Source organism: Dipodomys merriami, unplaced genomic scaffold, assembly GCF_024711535.1.
Source record: "Dipodomys merriami isolate MVZ:Mamm:240054 unplaced genomic scaffold, mDipMer1.0.p SCAF_4, whole genome shotgun sequence".
Taxonomy (NCBI): Eukaryota; Metazoa; Chordata; class Mammalia; order Rodentia; family Heteromyidae; genus Dipodomys; species Dipodomys merriami.
The window spans coordinates 27,496,955-27,509,141 of record NW_027205603.1 but is presented as its reverse complement, the minus strand read 5'-3'; positions in this window follow the sequence as shown (position 1 = coordinate 27,509,141).

Genomic DNA, 12,187 nt, shown 5'->3' with positions numbered 1-12,187 from the left:
TGGTCACCGGTCATTTGCAATGTTGATGCTTTTATGGCTGTTGTCTCTTAACAGATAATTGTTTGCTAAAAAGTAGGAGTTGTTTATTATCTTAGCAGTTATGTTAAAATGTTCACAGCCAAGCCAACTTGCTAATTGCTAATTTTATAGAGATGCAAATGTGCTATCTGTAGACAAGGAAAGCCAAGTGAATAAAAAAAATCTCTCAAGTACCATCCTACCACAGGTCAGGGAAAAAAAGACCACCAGATACACAGAGGTGGTAGAATTAGATTTGATTTGGATGATGATATTCAGTGAATAAGTAAATGAAGAATGAGGAACAAATAGGCTGCTTAATGTAGTTGAGTAGATTGCCAAATCTAGATCCTATCTTTGCCACTTACCAGCTCTGACCTTGAATTAATGCCCCATGATTTAGTTTCTTTACTACATGTAGAGTAAAATAGCAATGACCTTATATTCACTACTCCATGGACAGCTGCAAAGAAGAGAGTGGCTAGCATGTGTGAATGACACCAACTACCCTGTTAGCTGGTGAGCTATTGTTGGGCTGAACCACTGTGTCCCTCCTTCATATAAGCATAGACAGACATTTTAGCATGTTTGTATCATCACTACGATGAGCTTGTCAGTCACCCTCAAATTCATATATACCAACAACAGAAGGATTAAACTACGTTTCAGTACAATTATTCAACACACATAAATAACATTGGTGGCAATCCTTAGGGATGTATTTTAAAAGCTTATTGGCAATTTTCACTTTTCTTTTTGCCGGTACTAGGGCTTGAACTCAGAGCCTGGGCTCTGTCCCTGTCTTCTTTTGCTCAAGACTTGTGCTCTACCACTTGATCCACAACACAAACTCATGGCTTTTTCCAAGTAGCTTATTGGAGATAAGAATCTAATGGCCTTTTCTGCTAGAGCTGGCTTCGTACCATGATCCTCAGATCTTAACCTTCCGAGTAGCTAGAATTACAGGTGTGAGTCACAAGTGCTTGGCTAAGTTTTACTTATTTTTAAGATATTATTTATTTATTTATTAACTGTCTATTTGTTTAATCTATTATATATGTATATATGTGTCAGTACTGGGTCTTAAACTCAGGGCCAGGGTACTGTTCCTTAGAATTTATTGCTCTAGGCTGGTACTCTACCACTTGAGCCATGGCTCCAGTTCCAGATTTCTGCTGGTTAATTGCAAATAAGAGTTTCATAAATTTTCTTGCCTGCTCTGGCTTCAAACCATGATCATCAGATCTCAGCTTCCTGAATAGCAGCCATTCCTGGAATGAGTCACTAACACCCAGCTGAGAACACAATTTATTAGGAAAGTGACCTAGAGATGGTAGAAAATAAAATTAGAGCTGGGTGTCTGGCCTAAGTGATAGAATGCTTGCCTGTCTAGCATGTGTGAAGTCCTGGATTCATTCTTTTAAATCATCATAAAAAGTCACAATAAACTACTCAGAAAAAGCCAGAAATGGTGCTGTGGCTCAAGTGGTAGAGCTCTAGCTTTGAGCAAAAGAAGCTCAGGGACAGTACTCAGGCTCTTAGTTCATATGTACATATATTTTTTTTCTTTTATTTTTTGTCAGTCATGGGGCCTGAACTCTGGGCCTGGGCACTGTTCCTCAGCTCTTCAGCTCAAGGCTAGTGCTCTACCACTTGAAACACAGCACCATTTCCGGCTTTTTCTGCTTTTGTGGTGCTGAGGAATCGAACCCAGGGCCTCATGTATGCAAGGCAAGCGCTCTACCACTGAGCCACCTTCCCAGCACATGTATATCTATATTTAAGGATACTAAGGGTACTTGCAGAGAAGTGTCACAAAAATCTCAGCATCTACCAAGGGCAGAAAAAAAATTGGGACTTTATCATGGCAAATAGTCTGTATGGATGAAGGAGGTCTGGAATGAAGGTCCTCTGTATAGACCTCAAAATCTAAGTCATGGGACTTCCTCACACAGGGCGATGAGAAGTGAAAGCACATTTGGATTCCGGGTGACACACAGTTGACCCAACATCATTATTGCCCATCTGCTCCTCTCAGATGTGCCTGGACCTGTTTCCTAGTGGCAGAAGGTGAGTCTAGGCAAAGCCTCACAATCGTCTGCATATGGTCCCACTGAAGACAACAATAATCATCTTTCTGAAGTGAGTGTGGTGTGTTTCAATTATTGGTAATCAACTTTATTATATTTGATTTTCTCTCTTTAGTCTGACATCCATGAATGCTAGTTATAAAAGCTACAACTGCTTTAATCATCAAGCCATCAAAAGCACATATGAAATTAACTATTTTCTTGAAATTGCATAATATTAACTTGCCGAATGCAGCAAGCTGCTTTTATCATACAGCTATCTAAAACTTTTTGAGCTAAGGAATTATGCATAGAAAATCTCTAGTTTGAAGGAGCTAGAGGTATAGATAAAATAAATAAATAAATAAAGTTTGACTTGTGAATATAGAAGTGTATGTCTGCTATCTATGCTGCTCATTTGTCCAAAAAATATACATTAGAAAAAGCTGGCTCTTATCACATTTTGTAGAGCTGGATGTGGTATCCACATCCAGATATGCATGAAGTGGATATACGAGGGTCCAAGTTCAAGGCTAACCTAAACGATAGTTGGTAAGACACTATTTGAAAGAGAACTGAATCAAAATGGGGTATGGACATGGCTGAAGTGACAGAGAACTTGTCTAGCAAGTGCAATGCCTGAGTTCAAATCTCAATGCTGAGTCCCCTACCCACCCCTCAAAAATTGTATCTTTGTTTCAAGGAAACATCTAAATACACTTAGGGATATATCATTTTGCATACTAATTACATGAAATTTGATAATTACTATGACTATATATATTTTTGCAGCTATAATTGTTGATGCTAGTTTTGGCAAATGACTTAGTCAGCTTTTTTTTAAAGAAGTAGAAGAAATGAAAATTAACTTACAAGATGTGACAAGATGAAAAACAGAACAATTAAACTGTTTTACAAAAAAATTATATAGTTCTAGGTAGAGCAAATACCACTTGTTTTATCTGTAAAGTATCATTATTCATTTGTGAAAATTGCTAAAGAATAAATACAATGGGGCCTCTAGGTTAGTTTTAAGTAGTGAATTAATATGGTATGTAGTAGCACACATCTATAATCCCAGCACTCAGGAGGCAGAGGCAGAAGGATTCCAAGATCCAGGCCAGTCTGGTATTGCACAGTGGAACTCTGTTTCAAAAATAACAGCGACCAGTGCCAGGCACTTGTGGCTCATACCTGTAATCCTAACTATTCAGGAGGCTGAGATTTTAGGATCACAGCTTGAAGCCAACCCAGGCAGGAAAGTTTATGAGACTCTTATCTCCAATTAAAATATCAAAAAGGAGGCTGGGAATGTAGCTTAGTGGTAGAGTGCTTACCTTTCATGCATGAAGCCCTGGGTTCGATTCCTCAGTACCACATAAACAGAAAAAGTTGGAAGTGGCACTGTGGCTCAAGTGGTAGAGCACTAGCTTTGAGCATAGAGAGGCTCAGAGAGAGTGCCTAGGCCCTGAGTTTAAGCCCCAGGACAGGCAAAAAAAAAAAAATCAAAAAGCTAGAAGTAGAGTTGTAGCTCACAGTGTATAATTCTGGCTGTGAGCACAGAAGTTTACCCAGGCCCTGAGTTCAAGGCCCCAGGACCTGTATACACACCACCACCACCACCACCACCACCACCACCACCACCACCACCACCACCACCATCACGAAAACAACAACAAAATTGAACATAAGTGAATACAAGTGAATTCAAAAGTCTCTAACTTGACACTGATTTTTCTTTTCAAGAACTTCCTAAGCCTTTCTTCTGAGTCACATTTTTATGAACATGGAATATTAAACATTAAGATAAATATTTTAGAATGGCCCATCTCGAAAATGTTGATGAAACTTTTCTTTTTAATATGATTATAGTAGTACTTTTGTTTTTGGTCCCTGTCTTGTTTTCATTTCATGTAATTAATAAATGTGTGTGTGTGTTTGTACGCACGTGCACGTGTGTGCACATGGGTGTGTGTGTGTGCTGGAATTGTTCTTTAGTTTTTTTCACTGAAGGCTTAGCACACTAGTACTTGAGCCACTGTCCTACCTCTGGATTTTTTTGGGGGGGAAGGGGGCAGTCTTGGGGCTTGAACTCAGAGCCTGGGCACTATCCCTGAGCCTCTTTGTGCTCAAGGCTAGTGTTCTACAACTAGTCTCATGGACTTTCCTGCCTGGGCTGGCTTTGAACCACAACCCTTAGATCTCAGCCTCCTGAGTAGCTAAGATTACAGGCGTGAGCTACCAGTGCTTGGCTAACCTCTGGCTTTTTTCTGGTTAATTGAGATAAGAGTCTCACATATTTTCCTGCCTGGACCAGCTTTGAATCAGTCTTTTTTTTAAAAAAAAATATATATATATTATTGCAAACATACTGTACAGAGGGCTTACAGTTACATGAGCAGATAATGAGTCCATTTCCTATTGAGCATTGTTACACCCTTCTTTGTTTTTCCACTACCAACCCTCCCCACCCCCTGAAGTTGTAAAGTTCCTTTTCAACATAGTGTCTTGTAATACATTTCATTGTTACAATAGGTCAACCTGTATCCTTATTTCAGCATTTGTTATTTCCCTTCCCCTCCCCAAATTAGAAAAATGAATATTCAAGATACAGGATACTGGAATCAATACAGTGAAAACAGGGATTATACCATGGGGGAAGAACATACAAAAGAGATGAAAAAAATCACATAGTACATTATAAATACATTAAAAACAATAGCAAGAAAAAACTATTTGTGTCCCTATCTTGGGGTTCATTTCACTTAGCATCAGGTTATATGGTCATATGTACATAGCTTTTGACCTTTTCTGCTTGTCCTAGACATATACTAGTTATTGCAAATAAGGGAAACCATGGGACCTATGTTTCTTTGGGCCTGGATTACTTCACTTAATATGATTTTTTCCAACTCTTTCCATTTCCTAACAAATGGGATGATTCCATTCTTTCTGATGGAGGCATAGAATTCATATATATATATATATATATATATATATATATATATATATCACATTTTCTTGATCCATTCATCTACTAAGAGGCATCTGGGTTGTGAACCACAGTCTTTAGATCTCAGCCTCGTAAGTAGCATAGAACTAGACAGACCCATGTGTTTTCTTTTAATAAGACAATGGCTAGAAACATAGCCATATTCATTCCATGGACATTGGATTACTACTCAGTAAGTATAAAGAACAAATGATTGATATAACCCAAGGCACCGAAAGGGCTTTACACTATGGAAAAAATTACAAAGATCACATACTGTATGATTCCACTTATATGTTTTCTGAAATTATAAATACTATAGACAAGGTTATCAAGTCAGTGGTTTCCATATGTAAAGATGGAGGTTGGAGGGGTTTGGTGTGATAATAAGGGGATTATCTAGGTAGGACCCTTGTAGTGACCAAAGCTCTGTACCTTGATCATGTGGTGTGCCATGAGCCTACACCTGTGATAATGTGCCAGACAACTAAGCTGGTGAGGTGGCTCATGAGACTGAGATGGGAAGAATCACAGTTCCAGGCCAGTCTGAGAAGAAAGTCATCACAAAAAGTCATCAGATAATATCTGGGTACAGTAATGCATTCCTGTCACCCCAGATATTGCAGTAAGCATGAACCACGGTCATGATCCGTGTGCCAGCCTGGGCAGAAAAGCAAGACCCTATGACAAAATAACCCATGCAAGAAATATCTCAACAACCCCCCCCCCCCCCCCGTGTAGTGCAAAGCCCAGTGCAGAAAAAAAATGCAATGGAATTATGCACATACCTTACATCAATCAGTGCACAGCATACCATATCCACAGCATACTGTAGCTAGGTAAAATTATGTCTAGTATTGTACAGAACAATCAGATCATATTGGGTGTACTGGATGAGTGGTTTATGCTATTTGTCATATTTATTTATTTAGTTATTTTTAGGTCTGAGACCAGGTCTCATTGGCTAGCACTATACCAACTGAGCCATGCCTCCAACTCCACTGTCTGTCATTTCTTTAAAATTTTTTTAAATTTTATTATCAAGGTGATGTACAGAGGGGTTACAATTACGTAAGTGAGGTAGTGAGTACATTTCCTGTCTAACTTGTTACTCCCTCCCTCATTCCCCCTCACCCCCTCCTCCCCCACCCCATACTCTGTCATTTCTAAGAGTCTTAGGGGGAGGCTTGGAGAATCACAGCACCACTGCTCTAGTTACCTTCTCTGATGGTCCCCTTGCTTTAGGATTTGAACTCCAGACCTTGAACTTGCCTATCTTGCTTGCTCATAACTGGTATAGGATTCCAGCCTGACTGGTTTTTGTTTTTTATGTTTTAGTTTGTTTGTTTCTTTCCTTGTTTTTTGGTTGGTCATGGGGCTTGAACACAGGGCTTGGGCAGTGTCCCTGGGCTTCTTGCTCAAGGTTAAGTGCCCTACCACTTTGAGCCACAGTGCCACTTCTGGTTTTCAGGCAGTTAATTGGAGATAAGAATTTCACAAGCTTTTTTTGTCCTGGCTGGTTTCCAAATGCAATTCTCAGATCTCTGCCTCCTGACTAACTAGGATTACAAGCATAAGCCTAGCACCCAGCCTGACTTCTTAATGACTATTTTGGAAATTAGAGTCTGGTTTTAAATCTGCCAGAGTAAGTAGGATTACAGGTGTGAGCCACTGTGCCTTGCTCCTTTAAAGGAAAGCTGTTGATAACTTGTTGACAATTAATGCACTATGATTGAATAAAAATGAATGAAGCTGACGAGATGAGGGGAAAGGCAAGAGCAGAGAATAGTATACATTTTTATGGTAAAACAATATATAGGCAGACAGAGAACCATAGGTCTCAGACTATCATCCAACTCTTACAGGAGTGACCTGAGAGGAGCTAGGCAGCACCTACCATGTGCACAGTAGATGATCAGGGAAATATATTTAGCAACTATTATTCAAAGATATAAAACAGCCTCTTGATCACTGTGGTTATAGTTTGTTTTGTCTTTTTGAGACAGAGTGTGTCACATCGGCTGGCCTTGAGGTCTTTCGGCTGCAGCCTCCCAAGTACTAGGATTTAAGGTGTGCACCACCATGCCCATCTTCCCTTATATACTGTTGATTTACTCAAAGAGAAACTACAGTGAGGGAAGAGCACAGAAGATAGTCTTCGTCAGTAAGCTGTCAAGTGACCTTGACATTATAGTGTCCATGAAGAAGGCTGACACAGGGCTAAGTCTGCAGGAAATGCTGCTGGCCCCCTCCTAGACTGGGTCTGCTGAGGACAACTTAAGAGAAGCTCCAGACCAGCTCTCAACAGCTGAGAGGAAAAAGATTAGCTATAAAGTAGAAAATAACTAATTCTCTCATAAAACTGTCAGTGATCCCCTTTGGACAGCTGGATTTAAACAATCACATTAATCACCCTTGGGAGATTTATAAGGAGATTAGCAGATACCTAAGGTAAGATTTTTTTGCCTTACAGGGTGTGAATTGGGTTTATATTTAAGTCTGCTTAAGAAGATAGAAGAGAGAAGTTTCAACGAATTTTATGGTAGGCTTAACATGACTTGCAGTGTAGGAGGGCTAAGACCTCTTTCCTGACATTTCCTCAGCTACATCAATGATTTCATTCAGAAAAAATGCATTGATTTAACCTGTGTCAAAGACCATTCATAAGAAGTAAACCATCACATGAGTGGTTTACTTAAAGGTATAAATAATGTTTATGTATTTGTTTTTGTCTATAGATCAATTTATCTTTCATACTGTTGGTTATCAATATACATTTTTGTTGTTGAATAAATAAAAGCAAACAAGAAACAAGTAAATTAAAAGCCCACTGACATGAGAAAAATCTCTTTCTACCATTATTCAAATCATATGTTAACATTTCTACAATGTAAGCAAAATGAAATCTTTTCTTCAGAGAACCACAAGCAATAAAGGTTAGTTTATCTTATGCTAAGAATGGTAACCAAGACTATTTAATCCAAGTGATTCAGGAGGCTGAGATTTGAGGATTTCAGTTTGAAGCCAGCCTGGACAAAAAAGTACATGAGACTCTAATTTCCAATTAAACAGCAAAAAAGCTGAAGTGGAGTTGTGACTTAAGTGATAGAACACTATCTTTGATTAAAAACAAAACCAAAAATGTCCTATACAGAGAAATGGCCCTCCAAAAAAGAATCAGATAATCATAGTAAGAACCCAGGAGCCACAGCCCCTAAGAAGGTGGATAATATGGCAAGAACTACCAAAGACCTCTCAGTCATAACTCTCAATATGAATAGACATAACTCTCTAAATAAATGACATAGATTGTTTAGTTGGATCAAAAAGCAAAATCCTTCTCTCTGCTGTCTTCAAGAGATACACCTTGCCCACAAAAACAAACATATTCTGAAAGTCAAAGGCTGGAATAAAATCTACCAAGCAACTGGCCCCCATAAACAGGTTAGAGTAGCAATTCTAATATCAGATAAAATAGACTTCAAATTAAAATTAGTGAGAAGAGATAAAGAAGGACATTATGTACTAATAAAGGGATCTCTCCTACAGGAGGTTATAACAATTTTGAATAGCTATACACCAAATACCAGAACACCCAAATTTATGCAATGAACACTACTTTCCCTAAAATCACACATAGATCAAAAGACTGATTGTGACTTTTCCATGCCACTTTCCCTGCTTGAGAGATCAACCCGACAAAAACTCAGCAGAGAAACCTCAGATCTAAACAACTGCATAGACCAACTAGACTTAACAGACATGTACAGAATATCTCACCCAACAGCATCAGAATACACATTCTTCTCAGCAGCACATGGAACATTCTTCAAAATAGACCACATTTTAGGTCACAAAGCAAATCTATACAAATTAAGAAACTGAAATTATTCCCTGCATTCTCTGAGACCACAATGGAATAAGATTAGAGCTCAATACTAAAAGCCACCAAAGAAAATTCTGTAACACATGGAGGCTAAACAACACATTGCTGAATCACCAGTGGGTCATGGAAGAGATTAGGAAGGAAGTTCAAATGTTCATGATTTTTTTTTTTTTTGTCAGTTGTGGGGATTGAACTCTGGGCCTGGACACTGTCCCTCACCTCTTCAGCTCAAGGTTAGTGCTCTACCACTTGAGACACAGCACCATTTCCAGGTTTTTTTTTTGTGGTTTATCACAAACTTTCTTGCCTCCGCTGGCTTTGAACTGCAATCCTCAGATCTTAGCTTCCAGAGCAGCTAAGATTACAGACATGAGCCACTGGTGCCTGGCTTTGTTCATGATATTTAATAAAAATGAGCATACAAACTACCAGCTCCTCTGGGATACAGCAAGGGTAGTTCTCAGAAGAAAATTTATAGCTCTGAGCTCCTACATCAGCAAATTGGAGAAATCTCAAACCAACAATCTAATAATGCATCTGAAGCTCCTTGAAAGACAGCAAGAAGCCAAACCCCAATCCAGTAGATGGAAACAAATAATCAAAATTAAATCAGAATTAAATGAATTAGAGACCCAAAAAAAACATAGCAAGGACCAACAAAACAAAGAGTTGGTTCTTTGAAAAAAAAATAGCAAAATGGACAGGCCCCTAGCAAATCTGACCAGAGAGAGAGAAAGAGAGAGAGAGAGAGAGAGAGAGAGAGAGAGAGAGAGAGAGAGAGAGAGAGAGAGAGAGAGAGAGAGAGAGAGAGAGAGAGAGAAACATACTGAAATAAATAAGATCAGAGATGAGAATGAGAACATTGCAACAGAAACAAGCAAGATTCAGAACATTATAATGGAATACTTATCTAACCTTTATGCTAACAAACTTGACAATACAGAAGAAATGGAAGACAAATATTGACATACCCAAATGGAACCAAGAAGATCTAAACCAACTAAACAGACCTATATCAACTATTGAAATAGAAATGACAATGAAAGACCACCTACCCAAGAAAAGCCCAGGACCAGGTGAATTCACAGATGAATTCTATAAAGCTTTCGAAGGAAAACTCACTCCAATACTACTCAAACTCTTTAATGAAATTGAAAGTGAAAGGCCACTACCAAACTTGTTCTATGAGGCGTGTCAACATAACCTTCATCCTGAAGCCTGACAGCAACCCATCAAAGAAAGAGAACTATAGACACATCTCTTTAATGAATATTGATGTAAAACTTCTCAATAAAATTCTAGCCAACATGGGGGCTGGGAAGGTGGCTCAGTGGTAGAGCACTTGCCTTGCATGCCTGAGGCCCTGGGTTTGATTCTTCAGCACCACATAACAAAAAGAAAAAAAGCCAGAAGTGGTGCTGTAGCTCAAGTGGTAGAGTGCTAGCCTTGCTGAAGAGCTGAAGGACAGCACCCAGGCCCAGAGTTCAGGCCTCACGACTGGACCCCCTCCAAAAAAAAAATTCTGGCCAACCAACTACAACATCTAATCAAGAAATTCATACACTGTGACCAAACAGGATTCATTCCAGGCATGCAAAGCTGGTTCAATATACTCAAGTCAATTAATGTAATTCAATACATCAACAGGAGCAGGGACAAGAACCACATGATCATCTCAATAGATGCAGAAAAAGCATTTGACAAGATCCAAAACCCCTTTTTGATGAAAGCTCTGGAGAAACTAGGAATCCATGGAACATTCCTCAATATAATAAAGTCCACATATGACAAACCTACAGCCAGCATCATACTTAATAGTGAAAAGCTAAAACCATTTTCCTCTAAAATCAGGAACAAAAAAAAGATGTCTATTCTTTCTACTCCTCTTCAATATTGTATTGGAATTCCTAGCCAGAGCAGTAAGGCAAGAGACAAACATAAAAGGGATCCAAATAGGGAAAGAAGAAGTAAAACTCTCCCTCTTTGTAGATGACATGATTCTACACTTAAAGAACCCCATAGACTCCTCTCCCAAATTACTTGAGCTGATCCCAAACTTTGGCAAAGTAGCAGGGTATAAAATTAACCCACAAAAATTAGTAGCTTTTCTGTATACCAACAATAAGAAGATCAAGGGAGAAATAAAAATAAAAATAAAAAAAGCAACTCCAGCCGGGTACTGTTGGCTTATACCTGTAATTCTAGGTACTCGGGATTCTTAGATCTGAGTCAACAACCAGCCAGCAGTTCAAAGCCAGCCCAGGCAGGAAAGTCCATGAGACTGTTATCCCTAATAAACCACCATATGGAACAATAGAAGACCCTGAATAGCTAAAACAATCCTTAGTTGGAAGAATAGTGCTGGAGGAATATCAATAGCAAACTTCAAACTCTATTATAAAGCAATAGTTATAAAAACAGCTTGGTAGTGGCACAAGAACAGGCCCGAGGACTAATGGAATAGAATTGAAGACCCAGATATGATCCCACAGACCTATGGCCACTGAACCTTTAGGAAGGGAGCCGAAATTATCAGATGGAAGAAAGACAGCCTCTTCAACAAATGGTGCAGGCAGAATTGGCTACACACATGTAGAAAATTGAAGTTAGATCCTTATATATCACCCTGCACCAGAATCAATTCCAAATGGAGCAAAAACCTCAAGGTAAAAGCAGAGACACTGAAAATATTAGAGGAAGGGATAGGGATACACTAGGGCTCCTCAGCACAGGTTGAAACTTCCTAAATAAAGATCCAGAAATACAACAAATCAAAGAAAGGCTGGATAAATGGGATTGCATATGACAAAGGATATAGCTAGCAAGACAAATACAAAGCCACAGATTGGGAGGAGATTTTCTCTAGCTATAAAACAGACAAGGGTCTCATATAAAAAATATACCTAGAACTCAAAAAATTAACTCCCCCCTGAAAGCAAATTCCCAAAGAAACAACCACCCCATTTGTAAGTGGGATAAAGAATTAAAAAGAGACTTCTCTGGAGAGGAAATAAGAATGGCCAATAGACACATGAAGAAATGTTAAACGTCACTGGCCATAAAAGAAGTGCAAATCAAAACCACATTGAGATTCCACCTCACCCCAGTTAAAATGGCCATTATTAATAAAACAAATAACAGATGCTGGCACGGATGTGGCCAAAAGAGAATGGTCCTACACTGTAATGTAAGCTGGTTCAACCACTCTGAAAAGCAGTATGG